At 37.1% G+C, this 20,469-nt stretch overlaps 1 long non-coding RNA gene across 1 annotated transcript; it reads right to left on the reverse strand.

Moving 5' to 3' along the window:
• Window positions 1–1,680: 1,680 nt before the first annotated feature.
• On the reverse strand, window positions 1,681–20,128 carry LOC120322556. Its single transcript, XR_005562332.1, has 4 exons — window positions 20,076–20,128; window positions 11,202–11,258; window positions 6,156–6,290; window positions 1,681–1,754 (listed from the first exon to the last, which is right to left on the reverse strand). It is a non-coding gene; the product is annotated as an uncharacterized LOC120322556 (long non-coding RNA).
• Between the last annotated feature and the right edge of the window lie 341 nt (window positions 20,129–20,469).

Here is a 20,469-nt window from a genome sequence, read left to right on the forward strand (position 1 = left end):
TCCTTCAGGGAGGATGAGTGACACAGATCCTTCAGGGAGGATGAGTGACAATCCCCCAACAGCAATTGTTAATTATTTTCCAGCTTTGAAAATTAATAACTAAAAAATCCTATCTAATCAAATGGGATTTCAAGCTCATAGTTTAAACTGTACTTTCATAACTGTAAATTTTTTTCTCTTCCTTCCCCTGAAGGCACCGTCTTCCTTGGAAGGTAAAGATTAAGCTGACAGATGGTATCAGCAGAAGAATGATTATGAGTTTTAAAAACCTTGATATTTTGGCTTAGTACACCATTTTTCATGCAAATACTGTCATGGATATTAGCATCCAATTAAAAAGGCATAAAACTATGCCATTCAGTTACAGTTTACTTTACAATCATTTAATGTTTCATTAAAAATGCTAAGAAAGGCTGCTCTGAAAGGGATAAAAATCAATGATCTATATATCACTTCTGATGCTTTGCTCTTCTGGAACGATGTGGTAGTGAAAATGAGCTATAAATATCTTTAAATTATTCTGGTAATCTGAGTTGCTGTTTCCATTTTTAGGTTCTATCTTTACCAAAGTATCAACTTACATCATGACACACTATCTTGGTCTTGAGGTAGTGTTAGTAAGGCAAAGTGTTAACTCTTCTGTGTGTCTTCACAGAGTACTTCCACGTGGTGATCCAGATATTTTATTTCTATAGGTTAGGTTATGTCTAAACATATACCACTTTTTAGCTGGACAAGAACTGTCAGTGATATGTGCTTGCCTGCAATTTAAACACCAAAACACCTAATGGTCTACAGGCAAATGTTTAGAAAAGTCCTTTGTTTTTTGTTTAGTTTTGTTTTCCCTGAGAAAACCCATCCATTGAAAAATAATACTCTTTGTAATTAGAAGTAATGCTCTAACTTATGTTAACATCACCATATTCACATCACTTTTTGAAAATAAGGAATAAGTGGAATGAAATTTCCCAATTTCATGTAACTTATGAAATAACCTATGCCTATTAAAACTCCAAAATCGTTCACTTGATAAGAATATTTCTCTCTGTAAACACCATTACCAAATTAGCTTAAAAGTGAAATAAAATTCATACTTTGGAATCTCTTAAAAAATTTTCTGATGAAATGTCTTGATAATTTTGAAATATTTTCCAGAGTGTTTTTAAGTAAAAAAAATTCATTACACTGCTTTTTGATAAATATCAGGGGTTTAATATGCTAAATGTTCTTATTTTAACCAAAATGGTATAATTCAAAAGGTCTTGACAAACTATACTTACATTAATTTGTCTTTCTCATAAATAGGCAAAAAGTATAAATCTCCTCCTTCTCATCACATCTATTGTCAGTGAACAAAATATAATACTGAGAATTATTCAGATTTCATTAAATGCTGCTTTCATGAGAAACCTTAAAAACTTTGGACAGGCAGCCACATTATTTAGCAAATTACTTAACTGTTATGTGATGGATAAGCCAGGGGCAGGCTAGTACATGCTGTGAATAGCGATAATAAAATAATACAACTTAACCTTCTCATCACATACTGCACTAACACATCAGCTTACACCATCCTCAGCCTGAGAGCACTCACCTGGACAGGTGTCAGGGCTCACTTATCAAACTAACTTGGTCAGCTCAATAATCCTTTTTAGGCTAAGAAGCCCATGACACCTCTCCTTGCTTTATTTTTTTCTCTCTCTATGAAAAGTGAACATTGATCCCGTCTCCTTGTCTTCTGCAGCTTCTTACTCCTGCAAAGTGGGATGCAAGAAGGATATCCTGTTGGATACAGGAAGGATGACTCACCTGTATGGATCAGTCTGTAAAAATGGTAGTGAGTGCTGAAAAAGAAACATCACTTCCAGACAGTGTTTCACCACAAATAGCAATGGCTGGTTGCAAGTATTACTTTCAAGTTGTCCTCTGTATTAGGAGATATCAAAACCTCCAGTGGCAATTCATCACCTTTCTAATTCTATTGGCAGTAATGGAAAAATGCCAAGCTGTTTTCCACAAATTTCATTGTCTCTCTTTAAATTCATATAGCACCCAAGATTAGAGTACAACATGAGTCAAAGAACATTGACTGGCTGTTTGGCGACCAAAAAAAAATTCAATTCTGTCTTAGAGAGATGTCACCAAGTAATTTTAAAGGACAAGGGAAAGTAGAATATCAGAGTGAAGGTTTTTAATTGGAGATGTTGAGGCTTTTTTGTTTCATTTCATTTGCACATGGGTTGGTAACAAGACTGTCCTTTGAGGCCATGTCATGAAGGCAAACTTTGTCTCAACTCCTAATACCCATTGCCTTTGTCTCTGGTATCAAAGGTCACTTGTAAATGCTTTAAGCTTTGAAACACTATCATCATAACAAGTAGCCTGGCTGATTTTGCAAACTCCTCTTGCAAAGTTTTCAGAGACTAATGTACATTTTTATGGTTAGTATAAAGGGTAGGAAATAGTCTAATTTCGTGGAATGGCTAGAAGCTGATGGTAACAAATTCAAATTCAAAGGAGTATATTACAGATAGGTAGGCAGCAGGACAATATACCTAGGAAAGCAATGGATTGTTACACACCTAAAAGCCCTGTAGGGATTATTCATTTCATTTGAAGAGCAAATATTTTAAATCTTTTCTTCCAGAAAGTCAGAATACCATCATCTCAAAAATATGAAAAATCAGAACATTTTTTCCTAAGTGAAATATTTTGACAACTCTTTACAACATGACTTCGGGCTTTTTACCAGATTCCACAATGTACCATAGGAGGCAATTTGGGACATTCCAGGAGGAGTCATGTGGGAACATAGTGTGGAGAATGCAAAAAGAAAAAAAAAAGCAGCTGTCTACTTTGTAAAAAATGAAGAACTTGGGGATTCGTGATACAATGTTTAGACCTCCTGCGGTTTTTATTCTTCAACCACAAGTCGGCAGTTTTACAATATCGCTTAGTGCTAAGTGACCTGTTCTTTTCTGCAGGGATTCAGCCAGACAGGATACAGACAGGGTTATTCCTCAATTTGGAGATAAGGGTGTGAGTACTCAACGCCTGGATCAGCCCAGTGCTGAGAGATAGAGGAGAGCAATGAATGAAAACTTCCAGGGTCTCTTCAAAGATGTGCCTGCCATTTATCTCACACTGTATTCTGGTAAACAAAACTCAAGGGATAATACATTAGGGAATAATCAGACTAATGATCTGCAGAGATTCTTGTGTTAATGTTGTCTCTTTATACTAAAAGTATGCTTTTAGCTAAATGCCTTTTCAGTTCCCTTCCTGGGCATCTAAATGAATAAAAGGGTGATAATGGAACTTTCCTTATTTTAGGAACATATTTGTAGCTTAATGAAAGAGCTCTTGGGGGGCACAAAAGACAGAGCTGCAAGTGCTTAAACTAATAGAAAAATGTTTTGTGGATTATGCAAGATATGAAAATATAAACTGCTCACCATGCTATCATCTTCATCTTAAAGAAAAATAAAAACCAAAACAAATGGTAATAAGATTTATAACAGCAGTCAAACTTTATCCTATCATTGCATTGTACATCCTACTTCTGTAAGTTTTCAGGAAGAAACCTGCAGTAAAGTTTCTTGGACAACCAAAAACCCAAGAATTTGTTTCAATACATAAAATCACAGAGTCATTGCTTTAAGAGATGATATTTGTCAGAAAAAAACTAACTAGTCTTCAAATATATACAGCCACCAGCAACCTTGATACACCAATCTATTAAAAAATTTGGGGCTCTATAATCTTAACCATTTAAACGGTATGCATTTTTAAGGAAAATTGAAATAAAATTTGTCATCTGTGATACATTAAATTTACTTATGAATTATGGAGTGGTCAAGTTCTGATCTTGTATTCTTCTTGACTGTTCTCAGGGCAGCATGCAACTTCTCAATCTAACAGAGGAATACAGCAATTTTTTTGCCTTCAGATGGTCCTTCTTAATTTGGCATTTGGTGATAGAAAAAAAACCCCACATACAAAAAAAGGGAAAACTGGGGATAAAATCTGAAGTAAAAATTTGAAGGAATGTGAAACACTGTAATATGTCAGCATTTGATCTAAGGAACCTACAGAATTAGCATAGTGAGCATATGTTCATGTTCAAAGATAACAGACATTTTTGATAACCCTCCCTAAACTTAGCTCATCTCTGATTTACATATTTAAATGTTCTTTTTTTTTTTAATTACTTAAATCAGGGTCACCTTCATCATTTGTACAGAAATACACACACAGCTTTCATTTGTATAAATGTTTAACTGCAAATATTGCACCTCAATTTTTATACAGTAAATCTGTATCAAAATGCTCATTTTCTTATTCAGTAATTTTTGTAATGTATAGTTATATTTTCTTTCCTTGCATATGTGTCAAAACTCTCTCTGCAGAAATGATACTTGAATCTCATTCCTCCACATCTGAGTTCACTATTTGTTGGATCTATTTTCTCTCTCCTCCATAATCTTCTCTTTTAAACTCCTCAGTAAAGTCCTCCTGGACGGCAGCAATCTAGCTGGTTTGAAGTTCTTATCAGAACTTCTATATTTCCAGGAAAAGATTTCTAGCACAAGCCATTTCTGCCAAACATTTTTTACTAGCTCAGTATTAGCCATGACTGAAGATCATTTGGTGTGGACAAACAAAGGGGGTGATACAATAGCATAAATCCCATAATTCCATTAAAAACATAGGTAAATGTCTAAAATACCCAATCACAAGATTACGTTAAAACATTATAAAAGTTTCTTAAAAATGCAGGTGTTATGGTTTTTTTGTTTTTATACAGTTTACTTGCAGGAACCGTGGAGAACCACACAGGAACATTCACAGTTTTACCTATGAAGAATAAATTTTAAAAGTGACTCCTTCCTCAGCAGCTGATTGTGGTTAGCTGTGACGAACTACCAAGGCCCAAGTACATAATTCTACATGTAACATTTAAGCTGTGAATGTTTCTGCCTAATTTTTGGTTAAAACACAAAGCTGTATTTCCAAGCTGGCCTTTGCTGTAGACACATTTCTATCCAGAACTAGCTGGTCCTTCTGGCTCACTCACCTCTCCAGCTGCACTACTGACTTGGAGGATAACAGCAGGCTGGAATTGGGGCCTGATAGTGCTGTGTAAATATCTCAGTCCTTCTTGGAACTGATGAAGAAAGTATTTTCTCCCACTTTTCCCCCCTCCCCCCCCTGAAGTGAGATCTGATTAGATTCTTAAAGTCAAAATTCTCCATCAAGGTATCACAAATACTCTTATTAGGAGGGATAGATCTCATGGCATTTGTATGAGGAAAAAGCTGGGCTTCTAATCAGGTCAATTTTGGAGCTGTATTTGTGTTCCACATGTAATTACCCTCCCCAGGCCAGGGAAGCTTGCCAAAGGCATTGCTGTAGCTTTTTACAGCAGGTTACATACTCACATTTTTGTACATGAATCTCTAAAGATACTTCAGGGCAGCACTGGAGAAGCAAACTGCATTACTTGCTGTGCCAGTGGATATGCAGCTTCCATGGATTCAAACAACGTCTGCTCTTTATTGGAAAGTTTCAAAAGTCCTACATCCACTTTTACTTTGGCTACACTACTAAAAGCAAACAAAATACAGCTCACAGTGTTCAAGAGTGGGCATTAGCTCTGCTATCTTTCATGCTCTTGGTTAACGAAATCCCTGGGGTCATTTGTCAGTGTTATGAAGCTCCCACAGTGAGTGCAGCCAACCATGCCATTCAATGTGCTGAGCACTGGGTATACCTGCCTTCCTAGAAAGGCTTGGGGCAATGGATGAGCTCATTATAGGGTTAGATAACCATTTTAAGGCTTTTTGCTGTTTTCATAGTCAGTTCTTCGCACTGGCTGCTGGAGGCACTTCCATACTGCCAGGAGTGAACAGAGATTAATCTGATTCTTTCCCATTTATGAATATTACAAAAAAAATATATCAAAGCATATCCAAGTATTTTGATACTAACTGCACCTTCTGTACATGGATAACTGGATTTGCAGAATAAAATGACCCCTCAATGCTTTTCCACTCACTACAGCTCCTGGTCCCTCCACTAGCAGAGCTGCTGCCATTGAAGTTCTCCACCTTGAACCTCACCTGCCTTTTAACAGCATGTTCTCTATTACCTACCTTGTTCCCTCCAAAACGTGGAACTCACAGGGATGGCTGTTCTCCACTGAGGTGTGTGCAGAGGAGTCATCCAGAGGAGAGCAGCGCTGTGGGCCACGCTTTCCTTGACAGTTCACCCAGGGAAAGCTGCTTTAGCTTCAAGGGGAGAAAAAAATAGAGACACAGGCACAGGAGGGCTGGAAGAGCATGAGGTGCATGTGGAGGTTCCGGATTAGAATCACTGAGTTTGGAAAGGACTTCTAAAATCACAGAATCCAACTATTAACCTAACACTGCCAGGTCCACCACTAAACCCCAAACACCACATCTACATCTACACATTTTTTGAACACTTATTAAGTGGCACAGCCACCAGAGACAGAATCTTTTTGCATCAGGGTGCACTGAACAATGTTATATATTCACCAGCTCTGCAACCCATAGTTTAAGAAGACAACATCATTAAAACAAGAGGTTTAGACTCAACTGCTGTACATTTTAGAAATGTTCCCAGTGAGAAAGGTGCGAGGACTGCACTGAGAATGTGTGAAAATTTAACGGGTACAGTAATGGTTAGGACTTCATTGATATCCTGATGCATAAACTCCTTCTCCCTGTGTATTTATCTTCTCAGTCCTTGAGAAAGGCACTAACAAATATTTGGGCTAAAGTGACACAGTAATAATATTTGGCTTTTAATACTGAAACTGAAGAATGAAAATACCCAAAAAGGAGTAAATAAACTCTTTGGAATGTATTATTTAGTTGATTTCTGCAAAATGGAATGAATCATTTATCAATTCAATGTTTTTATTGCTAAAGAAACTACCTCTGTTTTATGAATGTCACTCAGTGGGTTAAAAGATTGCACTGGGCTGGTAGTGTGGATGAAGGCCAGACATAATTATTTAATTTTGTTTTATCCACACATGTGTTTATTAATATTCTTGAAAAATACAAAACTGATATCACAGATCTATATGTGCATGAAAAAGTTCATTTTCTTATGATAAATATTCATTATTCAGGGCAAACAAGGCATCCTATGGTTTATATATAAGAAGCTCTGTAAAGACACATTAAACCCAGGAATATGAATAGTTTCCTGTTACAAAATCTTCCTTCACATGAGGCACATGCAAAAACACCAACAAAGAAAAAAATATCTGTAATATCAAACTTGAATTATTAAAATGAGCCAATCCTTTGCAATAGTATTATTATGGATCTTAGTTTTCCATTATTTTGGAAACCATGTGGGGTTTTTTCAGCAAATTGGGAAGTTCCTATTTTCTGCAACAGTATGATTGGAGAAAGTCAGACAAATATATTTAGAATTGCATGGATATATCTGGAAAGCATTTGTTTAGCAGTGTTAATCAGTTGTGTCAGTTCTTCCTAAAATGAATTCCTTCAAAATTGAAATTGGGAAAATTGAAGTTATATCTGTAAGTTAGACTTGATACAAGCTGTCCTATGAAACCTTCCAGAGCTATGGAACTAAGGTAGCAAATGTAATTGTGGATGCCATAATATATGAAAGGAGTCTAGAAATAAAGGTAAAAAGGATCCCTAATAAAACCTTACTGGAATGCATTCAGTGATTAAAAAAAAACAAAACAAAACCGAAAAACCCCAACATAAAAGGCATAATAACTATACTTGAGTCCTGGATAATGTCCTCCTCCTACTCTTAATCTGGTATATGGCACAAGAATACAGCACATAAAGTTACAGATTTTTCCTATAATCACAAACGCAATAAAATGAGATATTACCAAGTTTCCTGTGCTCATATAAAAGAAAAACATAATTTTAAAAAGAAAGACCTATATTTCAGTTCCACTTTTTCAGGAAAGCTTCAGATCTTAGGAATGTTAAATAACAAAAAATTATCTGGCAACAAAAAGAACTGCCTTTCATTTGTTTCCTTTTTGACTTATGTCCAAAAGCCTGCTGATTTTTCATTCATCTGCATCAGATTAAGTTCAGGTGAGAGGCTGGGTGTATTCACTTTCTTTTCTCCTAGGAAAGCTGACCTGGTTATTGAACTTGTTTCTGCGGTAAAAACCTAAAATATAACTTCCTTGGTGCTGCTATTCTCCCAAGGCATTCACAAACTGCATAGTTCTGCATTCCTAGATTATCAAAGTCTGCTTATAAAAAAAGCCTTAAGTGGAAATGTGAAATTAAAGAAAAATATTTTTATCATTTCTAAGTTATGAAGAATAATTTAACTTATTGTTTAATCCTGTAAGAAAATATTTATTGAATAGCTAGTCATTAAATTGTCAGATTAATATATATATATATAGGGCTCAACTAGTTTAGTTGCCTTCATTTGTCTACCGGTATTCATTTCTCTACTAGAATATACCATAGTCTTCATCCTTTGTCTTCTAAATATCAGACATTTTGATGTTTGCCTGGTGCCACCCTATGTTCAGTATATAGTTTCATTACAGAAGGATGAAATGGGGCTTGCAAATATAAAATGTCCCAGGTTGCCTTTGGGTAACTGTAATACTTAAATGTGAGAGTTATTATAATGAAACTGATAATTATACATACGCAAAAGGAAACGTGGAGGATGGTAGACGAGTACACTGCACCAGAGCTGTATATTTTCTGCAATGGGAGGAAAAGGTTAACTCTTCTTTTGAATTCTTGCTGAATTCAAAGGCAGATTTGCCACAGTAAGTTGATGAACAGGCAGCTTCTTTCCTGACACACTAGTTCCTCTATAAACACTAACAGTTGGACTAACTTCAAAGTTGGCTCTTTTAAGCCTTAAATATGTTTATGCAAGCAGCCACCATTTTCTGCACTAGGTGGGAAATACTGCAAATGTTAGTTTAAAAAATAGCAAAAGCTCTTGCAGTTGCGCCAGCAACAAGCACACTTTCCAGCAGGCATTTGATGGAGCTTTCATGTCTCATTGTTGCTGTATTTCTATGTTTTGAGGTTCCAGCCAAGTGATGAAAATATGTATATTACCTTACTTCAAAACAAAACAAAACAAAAAAAAAAAAAAAAAAAAAAAAAAAAAAGAGAAAAAGAAAAGACTAAATACCTTGAATATCTTGCATTCACAGCAAATTACAATTCATGATATTCCTCCCTTCGTTTTGTTCATTTTCTGGCTTCTGAGAAGTGGACATGCTGCTGCCTTAGTTATATTTACAGCACATGGTAAAACTGATTTCTCTGTGATCAAAACCCTTCATTTTTTACTTGTCTGTTTGTTTTTAAGCATAATATTGCTCTCGGTTAGGCTGCATAATAAACCCATGTCTAATAACAGCAACTTCTTGTTTGTGTTCTTTATATCACTGACATTTAGAGAATTATTTTAAAATAGCATAATGGGTTCAGAGACTGTTTTCAATAACAGTAGATGGTCACAATTTCACTTCAAGCTAGTATTTCCAGTGCATTTTACATTAATTATACTTTAATTAGAAAATTACATCAATTGGCATAACTGGCTGTGTGTGATGGTTTTGACTGGGTTAGAGCTAATTTTCCTCATAGAATTATAATGGGGCTGTGTTTGGGATTTCTGCTGCAAAGTGTTGATAACTCAGGGATGTGAGTAGTGCTTACACAGTCAAGGCCTTTTCTGCTCCTCACCCCACTCCACCAGTGAGGGAGCTGGAGGCCATAAGGATTTGGGAGGGGACACAGCTGGGACAGCTGACCCCAACTGATCCAAGGGGTATTCCATACCATATAGTGTCATGCCCAAATGGGGGAGAAGACGGAAGGAGGGGATGTTCAGAGTGATGGTGTTTGTCACCCCAAACCACTGTTATGTGCAAAGGAGCCCAGCTTTCCTGGGGATGGCTGAACACCTGCCTGCCCATGGCAAGTGGGGAATGAATTCCTTGTTTTGCTTTGCTTGTGTTTGTGACTTTTGCTTTTCCTATTAAACTGTATCTTTACCCACAGGTTTTCTCGCTTTTACTCTTCCTATTCTGTCCCCCAGTCTGCTGGGGAAAGGTGAGCAAGCAGCTGTGTGGGGATGAGTTCCTGGCTGGGGTTAAACCACAACACTGTGTAAAAGTGAACATTTCTTAAAGCACAGCATGAGTATTTCCATCATCTGTAAAAGTGGGAAGATGAATAGTTAATTACCTCATGAGTCCATGTAAAGGGCTACTGAACAGTTGAAGAGAGAGCAAATTCTGCTCCTATTTAAGATGTGATAACACCTCAGTATGAAGGTGTGACTTGTGCAGCCAAGCCTGCAAGACATCTCCCCTGGGCAATGGAAACAGTGGTTAAGCAGTGACACTTCGATATGGCCTTGTACAGCTTCAGGAAAGGTGTGAAGCATGAGGCACGTACATGGTGTCAACCCACACTCCAGCCTGCTCTGCACCACTGAGAGAGGTGCCACAAGCTACCCAGCACTACTGTTGTAACTGCATTCTGCTGACAGGACTTACCTTTAAATGACTTTTTGGAATTATTCCAGATATATCAGAGTGTAATGAACATAAGAATTGGAAAACAAAGCATTTATTGAACTGCATGGCTTATATACTACCTTTGTCCACAAACTAAATGTGCTAAAAACGTTTAGTGTGTCTTGGATGCCGTATATGCAGTCATTATTTGAAAAAATGAAGCTTGGGATTCTAAAATAAAAAAAAATAATTATATAATTATATTTATATACATTCTGAATTTCTTCTCTTCCTTTGAAATTTTCTTTTATATTTGCAGTTGAATTATGCTAAATTCTACTTGGCACAAAAGCTCATATCCTTTTACAAGTCAGTTGGCTGCCTTATAGTGCATCACTGTATTGGAAAATCACAGTTGGTGAGAACTGGCACATCATGGAAAAACACAGAGCATTTTACTGATATTTTAAGTTCTGAAGTGGGCAGTTGGGGAAAGACAGTGGAGAACCCTTGTCAAACAAAAAGTGCATATGCAGAAATTACTCTGTGCCAAGAAACTCTGGATAACTCAAGAATGCTGCCTGTAGATGGTGTATTTTAAACCCTCACTAAAAAAGCAGTCTGAAATACAGTCAGATCTGAAGGAAAGTCTCACCTGGGCACCCAGTGATCATATTCCTGTCCTCCGTTGAGCTGTGTTTGGAACAGAGGTCTGAAAAAAAAAACAAACATGGTAGAAAAATGTAGTAGTGTTGGCTGTAAATGCTTCTAGTCCTGTCCTTCCTAAAGCCAGTAGTGACACTCCCAACCCCAGATGGTAAAAGTCATGACACTGGCAATGCAGTCTAGAAAGACTGGGCTGGTTCATCTATATAAGAAGTATTATAAGACCAAGGGCTCAATAAATTGATCATTTCTGGAGAAGACAACTCTGCAAATCCACACAAGGACACATTGTCACTGTAGTGCCTGGAATTCAGCCTCATTCCCCAGAAAACTTAAGGTCTGAAACCACCCAGGATTTATGATGATGCCCCAATGAATTTTTGGCTGAGTTTATTTTAAAAAGAGCTCTCTGACATTACCAAGCAGTAAAGCAAAACTTCATTACTATTAAACTGCTCTGTGCCCAGTTGGCCAAGAAGACCAAGTGCCTGATGGATTTATTAGCAATAAATTGGTCAGCAATTATTACCCAAAAAAATTTTGTCAGCAATAAACGCCCTTGGTCCTGGCCAACAGCACCAGGGCAGTCACTGTCCCTCTGTACTTGGCACTGGTGAGGCCACACCTCAAATCCCGTGTTCAGTTTTGGGCCCTTCACCACAAGAAATACATTGAGGTGCCAGAGTGTGTCCTGATAAGGGCAACAGAGCTGGGAAAGGGTCTGGAGTACAAGTCTTATGAGGAACACCTGAGGGAGCTGTGGGTGTTTAGCCCGGAGAAAAGAAGGCTGAGGAGATCTACCTGAATGGAGGTGGGGGTCAATCTCTTCTCCAAGGAACAAGTGATACAAGAGAAAACCAACATAAGTTGCACTAGGTGAGGTTTAGAATGGATATTAAGAAAAAATTCTTCACACAAAGGTTGGCCAAGCATTGGAACAGACAGTCCAGGGAAGTCGTTGAGTCACTGTCCTTGGAGGCATTGAAAAGGTGTGTAGATGTGGCCCTTGGAAACATGAGTTAAATCACACATTGTGAAACTCCCCATCCTGGGGGAGGTACTGGACATTCCCATCTGAACTTGAGCACATATAAACTTTGGGGTTTGGGACTTCTGGTACCACTCGTCGGATCCAGAGGAGGACCAGAACTCCAACAGGACTGCGACTGCCACTCTCGACAAGACTGTGATCGTCACCTCAACAGGACTGTGACCATCATCCAGACCAACAGGTTTCCTTTCCTTTTACTTTGCACCTGGGGGAGCCACGGGGTGCTAAGCACAGGGGTTGACAAACACTGTTCTGTTCTTGTCCCAGGGTGTGGGATTATACATCTGTCTTTGGGGGTTAAAACCAGTCTTTCTCTGTATCATTGTAATCTTTTTAGTAAATTGTAACTCTGACTTGAATCTCTCTTGACATTTCTCCCGATAGTTTACTTTTAAACCAACACAATATGGAAAGCCCTTCCTTCAGTGGAAAAGGTCCTGAAAATAGAAACATTCATGTGGACCATTCATTTTTAGAACAGTTAATCATAATTGATCCTTACACAATGAATAGTAAATAAGAGTTATTATTAATAATGAATAATAAGAATGAATTATAATAGTGTGTTATTAGGCTATCAATAATTAACAGGATTTGCCATTTATTGTAAATACTGTTGCTGTTTCTGTTGCAGCTTTGGATGGCACAATTTATATGGTAATTTTATATGAAACAGCACCAATTACAGCTTGGCTATTACAATAGAGTAGAAGCAAATGATCACTTTATCAGTTTGGTTAACTTTTTCATTTTATTCGTTGTCAGCACAGCCTGCAATGTAAACATGATGTAGTGAAAGGAATAAAGAAGTTTTGTGCAAGTCTAATAACTTTGGCTAGTAATCTCACTTCCCCCAGGCAATCACGTGAGATGAATAAATACAGCAGGACAGAAATAAAGGCAGGCAGGTAGCATTAGGCTGGAGCATTAGGATGGGTTTGTTGGCTATAAATGCCTGCAGAAAGTGCCACTGAAAGGAAGAAGAGGCAGAGGAACACACCAGAGTGTAACAGCAGCCCTGACAATAAAGGGACAGAGTAGGGCAGGATCTTTCCGTATGATCTGATAATTTAGGCAGTGCCAGGGCTGGATTTAACAGCAGCATGGATGGAGGTACTCATGTACACATCCTCACACCTTCTACAACACCTCATCCAACCAGCACTGGCAGTGACAGTGTGTATCTTCTCAGCTTGTTGACTCAGAGCCCATCTGAGCTTGTGCTATCAACAGAAATACTAGATTATCAGACTAGGGGGAAAGCTAAACAGGAGGACACACCTGCAGGACTTTCCCAGCAGGAAAATTCAGCATAACCACGTGTTTTGGAGTATAGTTCCTATTAAAGTCCAAGTTTGGATTTTTCTGGAGAAATACTCTAGAATATATGATCACTACTCCTTTGGGAAAAAAAAATCATTTTCTTCGTAACGGTGAAGATCTTGCATTTGAACCATACCTATGAATACCCAAAATATTATTGAATGAACATATACAGGAGTTATATTAACTGGTATATTAAAAACATAATAAAATAATGAACTAGGATTTCACAATTAAAGACTTGGAAATACTTAAACACTTCAGAAGTTGGTAAATTTTCCATGTACATTAGTAATCTGTCTGAATGTTAATGTCACTGATCCTGGCTAATTTTAAAGGAAAACCATTTCCTACATATGTTCCAAACATAAAAATTTGTGAATTAAATTGAAGATATATGTTAGAGATAAGCAGGTGGAATACATCTTATCTAGTAAAAAAAAAAGGTTTAGATTTTTAATCATGGTATTACTTGAAGAGAATTGTCACTAAGATGTCCACAGCATTTAACAGAGTCTTGAAAATTTTAGGAAAAAAGCACATCTTTAAAAATATTTAAAAAAAATTCTACGATCCTGTCAGAAACTGCAACTATGATATTAATAATCAATGATTTCAGAACTACCTTAGATGAACCTGCATGGCACACAGATGGCAAGTCATTTACTTGATAAAAATGAGAACTGGCCCATCTCTGGATGCCTAGAGAGTGCCATGACCCATTAGCAGAGGAAAGACGACCTTTACTGAATAATAATTGAGAACTATTACTAAGATAATTACAAAACCAATTGACTGCCAGAAGGCCTAGACCTTGGCTCTCCAATTTATATAGCAACTGCTGGTGATCTGCACTGAAAATAAAAACACGCTTAGGGTTCGCAAACACCATAACCTCAACATCTGCCTGCCATCTAAAGATAATGATCTGGTATTAATTAATTTTAACAGTGCAATCATTGCAGAGGTAAACTGCAGCACAAATCAGACACTTAACATAACCTGAAGTTATCATGTTTCCATCCAACCTGTATTAACAGGCAGAATGCTATCAGATAAATTAAACTGTTGCAGGTCACAACATGAAAATGAATTAACTTAATTCTCTTTAACAGGGAGCATGATTGCAGCTCTGCACTGAACGTTGTATGAGTAAACATGATAAAAGCTATTCTTAAAAGTGTTTTGTAAAATGCTTCTATCATAACATTTTCTAATACACACACCTGCAACAGATTTTTCAGGTTCCTTCCTCTACAGGAAGGAGGAGATAGAAGTTATTGGTATTTGCCTGAGAACTTATTTGTGGTTTATTTTTTGTTTGTTTGTTTGTTTTCAAAAGAGGAATTCCTGGGAACAAAACTATTAAAAAAACTATTTCTCTGTTAGTGAAATCCTGGACAGCACTAAAAATTCATGAAAGATTTGCCTGAGCAAATGTCTTCTGCAGGGATATGAGGTATAAGAAATACAGCCGGCACACCATATGTGTTGCTGATTGGATTTTCAAAATTATCCTTCCTCACACGTGAACAATATTTTGAAGAAGATTTCAAAAGCAGGAGGATTTAACAACAACTTAGTGCCAAGTTTCACACCTGGGAATCGATATTTAGGAATGTAGAACATCAGAAATACCAGGCATTCTAAAAGAATCATAGCTAGCCTTCCTCCTTAAGATGGAAACATCTGAAATTACTGTGACAAGAGATTTGGATAAAATGTTCTTTTACCTAAAACCTGCTTCTTGATTTTTAACTCCACTACTGAGTCTCATAGTTGGGATTCTTTGAGGACTCTCCACTAAAAGGAGTGTTACATGTAGTCATTCTTCAAGAGAGATAATTTAAGTTGCAGCATGAAATTTATATAAAATTCAATTCACATTTGAGACCCGTAGTAAAAAAGAGCTGCCAACACTGACAGAATGCTTGTTCTGCATGACAGAAATGCTAATAGAGACAATTTCTTACCCGAGAAGGACCTATATAATAGCATGTGGTGGAAAGAGGAGATAATGCATTCAATTTACAAAAGGATATATGAGCTAGGATTCAAATTAATGAAGAGTTAAAAAAATTACCTGCACTGCCAGGTGAACTATCTATCCCCAAATTCAAGACAACTGGGACCTGAGGATACTTGCTCTGAACTTCAGGCCTCCCACCAGCTGCCAGGTCAAACCCACAAAATGTTTCAGGTTAGGCTTGAAGGTTTAGATCAGTCGGGCCTGATAATTTTTTTTTTTTTTTTTTTTTTTTTTTTTTTTTTTTTTTTTTTTTTTTTTTTTACAGCTCTACTTTTCAAGGGGAAGTGTTTTGGGGGAAGTAAAAACACTGCTGACATTCCTCTTCACATTTTCCCGACTGTAACAAAATATAGATAGAAGCAATGAGCACATGGAGGTAGGGTTGGGAGCATGAAAATGTCTTTACAGACAGAAAGGGGTTGGGCAAAACCAATTGTCATTGATCTATCCATATTCAAGTTTGGAGTAACTAAAGCATGGCATTCTCAAGACCTGTCATAATAGCTTAGACAGGAAAGTTTTATATTGGTATAATCCATTTGTCTACAAAGACCATAGCTTAGAAGACAGCATAATTTTCTTAAAACTCTTTGACAATTTATTCCTGTGAGCAGTCTACAGTCACAGTAATTTATTATATTTTTCCCCTGATCTGATATTAATAAAAGCTGAAAATATACTGAATATATGAATGGATAAATATATCTGCTGGGAGAAAGGACTTCAGTGGCAATCAGAAATAGGAAGAAGATAAATACTCAATGAGACAAAGTGAATCAAAACAAAAAGTGCTTGAGAGAGTGGAATTACTTACATTGTGGTAGTAAGAGCTGATGAAGGTAAATACAGCAAGGGTTAACAAGGAAAAATGGAGTGCAGAGTAGGTGCACATATTTTTGTATTAAATCAGCAGTGCAATAGTAGCTGACACTCCTCATAAAATAGTCCTCTAAATTCCTTGATAGGGCATTTTGGACACGGCTACTGCATGAATTAACCCCACCCCAACCATTTGTCTGAACACTCTCACCATCCCACGTCCGATACAAACTTGATGCAATTTCTGACTCGCTCAGAGAGAATATGGAAAATTTAAATCAATATATGCACAGTGTCCTTGGAATCAAGAAAGCACCTTGCTCTGGGATTGGAGCTATTGCAAGTGTTTGGTGACACTTCCTATCCAGCGCTTTCTGGGGAACCCGAGCACAGAGACTGACACTGGTAGACAGTCCATTCTTTGTGGATTACACATTTGTGCTGTAACACAGCCTAGAAAGGTTTGGTTTTAAAAATTTTCTGTCAATCACTATTCCCATCACTAATGCCTGTGATATAACATGTTTTCAAGCAGTCCTTTCTCAAGAGATTTAAGCTGTAGGATGGTCCTTATGCAGCCTTTGACTGTTGTAATTGTAGTAGAGATCAACAAAATTGGATGCTGTTCTGTCATCCTTGACTGGGCTCCTGGTGCTAATCAGGAGTTGGAAATTGCACATTCAGAATGGATTTAGAGACATATAGTATGTGACAATTCAGCAAGCAGTTAAGAGCATCGTTTTGAATTCTTAAAGGTTAGTGGTGCAAGCTACAGTGACTAAAGCTTTCTGAGCCCTGAAAGAAAACCAATTAGGTATAGGAAAAAAATACATTCCAGTAATGTAATCTGTATTTTCATGCATTTAAGGCCAGGAGAAGAGATTAGTTCATCTACACCGAGGTTTTGTTTCAGATGCTTATATTCCATCCAATTACCTCTCATATTGAGCACCCCATTACTTGTTTCCAGCCAAAAAAATCTTTCAGAAAGTATATGGAATGTATCTGAAAGTCTCTAGAGATGACGTCTACCATTTTCTGCTGCAATGTAGCCTGCCCCAAAGTTTAATTACCATCTCTGTGGAACAGAGAAAAAAAAGCAACAGCGTGTTCTTTATTTCTAATTTGAAATTGCCTTGCTCTAGCTCCCAGCTACTGGTTCTTGCTATAGGTTTCCTTGGTAGATTAAAGAACCCTGTACTATTTCATGTTTCCTTCACAGAGGTGTTTATACAGATTTAACTTTTCCTTTTTTATAAGCTCAACAGAAATCTCCCACTGGAATGCATTTTTTCTGCCCTCCAAAACTTTCTTGTACCTCTACTTTCTACATATCCTGTTTTTAGTTTGTTTGTCTTTTTTTTTTTTTTAAGTGCAGCACAGATAGCAGGGACATTCCTAATATTCTGCTATTCATCTGTAACAGAGACTTTAATATCACCATACTACTTTAAGTTGTTTTTATCCGTAACCTTAAAGGAATTTTTACCATAATGAAAACTGAGCAAATTTTGCCACTGAAACCATGGGGGAAAAGAGATGAGGCATTAAATGCAAGCAAATGTACTGAAGGAAGTCAAAATAATAGGTCAGATTTAGAGCCCAAGAGGCCAACCTGCAGAGCGAGCTGTATAAGCAACCCACACATTACAGTTTCTTTCCATAGTACTGGAAAAAAACATTGCCTTCTTACATAAAAAGCATACATAGATTTCCAACAAATATTTTGGAAAGAGCTAGAAAGAGAGAAGGAGAAAAAACACCTCAGACTTACTACAGCAGTGATGGAGCTTTGGTTTTGCATTTGCTATTTTGGTAATGATGGTATCTTTCTAACATCCTGAGAGCTGAAGGGATGACCAAACAAATACACTGTTCCTCAAAAGCCTAATACAGACTTTGAAAGTGGTCACAGTACTGAAAATTAATTACCATTTACTAAAACTGTTTGGAAACATGAACACTTTGGCTTTTCCTCCTGCCAGTCACCATAAACGGTTAAAATACAAAACTACTGGGAGGGAAGGCAGGAAATTCATAGAAGTGGAACAAATTCTAAAGCTTATGAAATCACAGCTTAATTTTAATGGAATACAGTCAATTAAATAAACATCATATAAACACAACAAACAATGCAGGTTACAAATCTTGTTAACTATGAATATGGGTACGTATTTGTTAAGATGACCTTGGTTTGTATGACACAAACTGGGCACCAGATGGACAGCAGCCTGAGGGAATTAGTTTTTTCTGCTAAAGTACCAATATTCAAGTTAATTTTCATACTTACATTCTTTTGTTCTCTGTCTTATGAATTTATAGTAGCATAAGTTCTCTATTATTCTTCATAATCACTTTTCTCCTTGAGCCTCCTTATGCTTATTGGTTTGTTATATCGCTCTCTATCTGTGCAATGATCTGTGTTTCTATGATTTCCATGGATTTATTATGCTTACAAGAATCAGCTTTAGTTCTGCAACTGTCATGCTTGAATTCAGTTAGAAATCTTAAATATCTATATATATATATTTCTTATGGATTATGAGTCACAGTCCACAATTTTAATTCTGAGCTTATAAGAAATGAAGAGGTGTGTGACATGCAAACGTGACACTTATAGATTATAAAAGTAGACTAAGAATCTTTTAAAAATATTTTATAACTACACTTGTAGCTAAGCACAGCTGCCTGTCAAAGCCTTAAATGCTTGGTTTTATTCCTCACATGGCCAACAACATAATTATTTCAGTGAAAGTTGAATTAGTATCTCCTCAAATCTGACTCAGATTAAACAAAAAAAGAATTAGAGATCGCTTCACGCTGTATTCAGGACACAATCAAAGTTCAAACAATATCACAACACAGCCAGTCTGCTGTAAGGTGCTTTATTTAATTTTCTGCACATTCAAATGCACAGGGTCTACATGAGTGCAGCCCAAGTATCTTTTATAAGCTGGGTAAACCTGAAGATGTGATGAAAGTTTTAGGAATAGCATAGATATGGTATGAAATATAACTTTCATTTAAGATAATAAAATCCTGTTCACAAAAAACATACTGAAAAAAAGATGGCTAAGAAGGCAACAGAAGCTGTAACCATGACAAGCAATGTGCAAATTTAGCTTGTTCAGGTATACAGTAAGAGAAAAAGCTCATCACGGTGCCAACCCTGGGGCAAATGCCTCATTCTTCCCAGGGTGCTTTGGACACCTGTTTCCATGAAGAAACTGTGACTCACTTTTTCACTGGAATTTTTATGCCTTTGCTTTATAAAAATCCTGATTTCAGGGATTGTTCATACAACAGTCTGAGCTTTTTGAAATCAATCTTTTCTTATGAAATCCAATAACAGCTTTCCCCAGCGGGCATATTTAATTTTGCCAAATCCCACATCAGTTGAAGCTTATTTCTGTTCACATACAAAGCCTAACAAACAAAAATTTCTTATTTTGTGTTCTGATTTGTGTATTGAGACCATGAATCTTTTCTGACAAGAGAAGCGAAAAGGGAAGTAGGGTATATCAACAATCCCTTTTTTTTCTCTATTAAATTGACCCCAAAACTTCCTAAACACTGTAACAGACAGTCAGTAAGGCCTGAAACAAACAGTTAATTTGTATTAAGTACTGAGAAAAACTTACGTATGTCAAGATCACCCACATAAAGCATCTGCAAGCTCCCATGCTTTTGTTGTTTGCAGATTTGCAGAGAGTATTTGAGTGCTGAGATGAGCTTCTGCACTTGCTCAGGGAAGAGCTCTCCTGTATGCACTCGTGTTTCTGGGGAATAAAACACACATTCACATAGTGGTGGACCTAATGAGGCTGAGTAACCTGCACAGCAGCTGGAGGGCCGTGACTGAGAAACCACTGAAAATTAATGCTTGTCTTCAGGCAATAGCTGAGGCAGATATAACCTTGTAACATTGTACATCTCAGGTATTGCAGGAGCAAAAGGAATCACCTACTACTGTCTCACAGTACAATGGTTTCCCATCTCTTTCTGCTTTCCCTGCCTTCTGCACCACTGCACAGC

Source organism: Pipra filicauda, unplaced genomic scaffold (genome assembly GCF_003945595.2).
Source record: "Pipra filicauda isolate LSUMZ 115617 unplaced genomic scaffold, ASM394559v2 scaffold9_size5747161_pilon, whole genome shotgun sequence".
NCBI lineage: Eukaryota > Metazoa > Chordata > Aves > Passeriformes > Pipridae > Pipra > Pipra filicauda.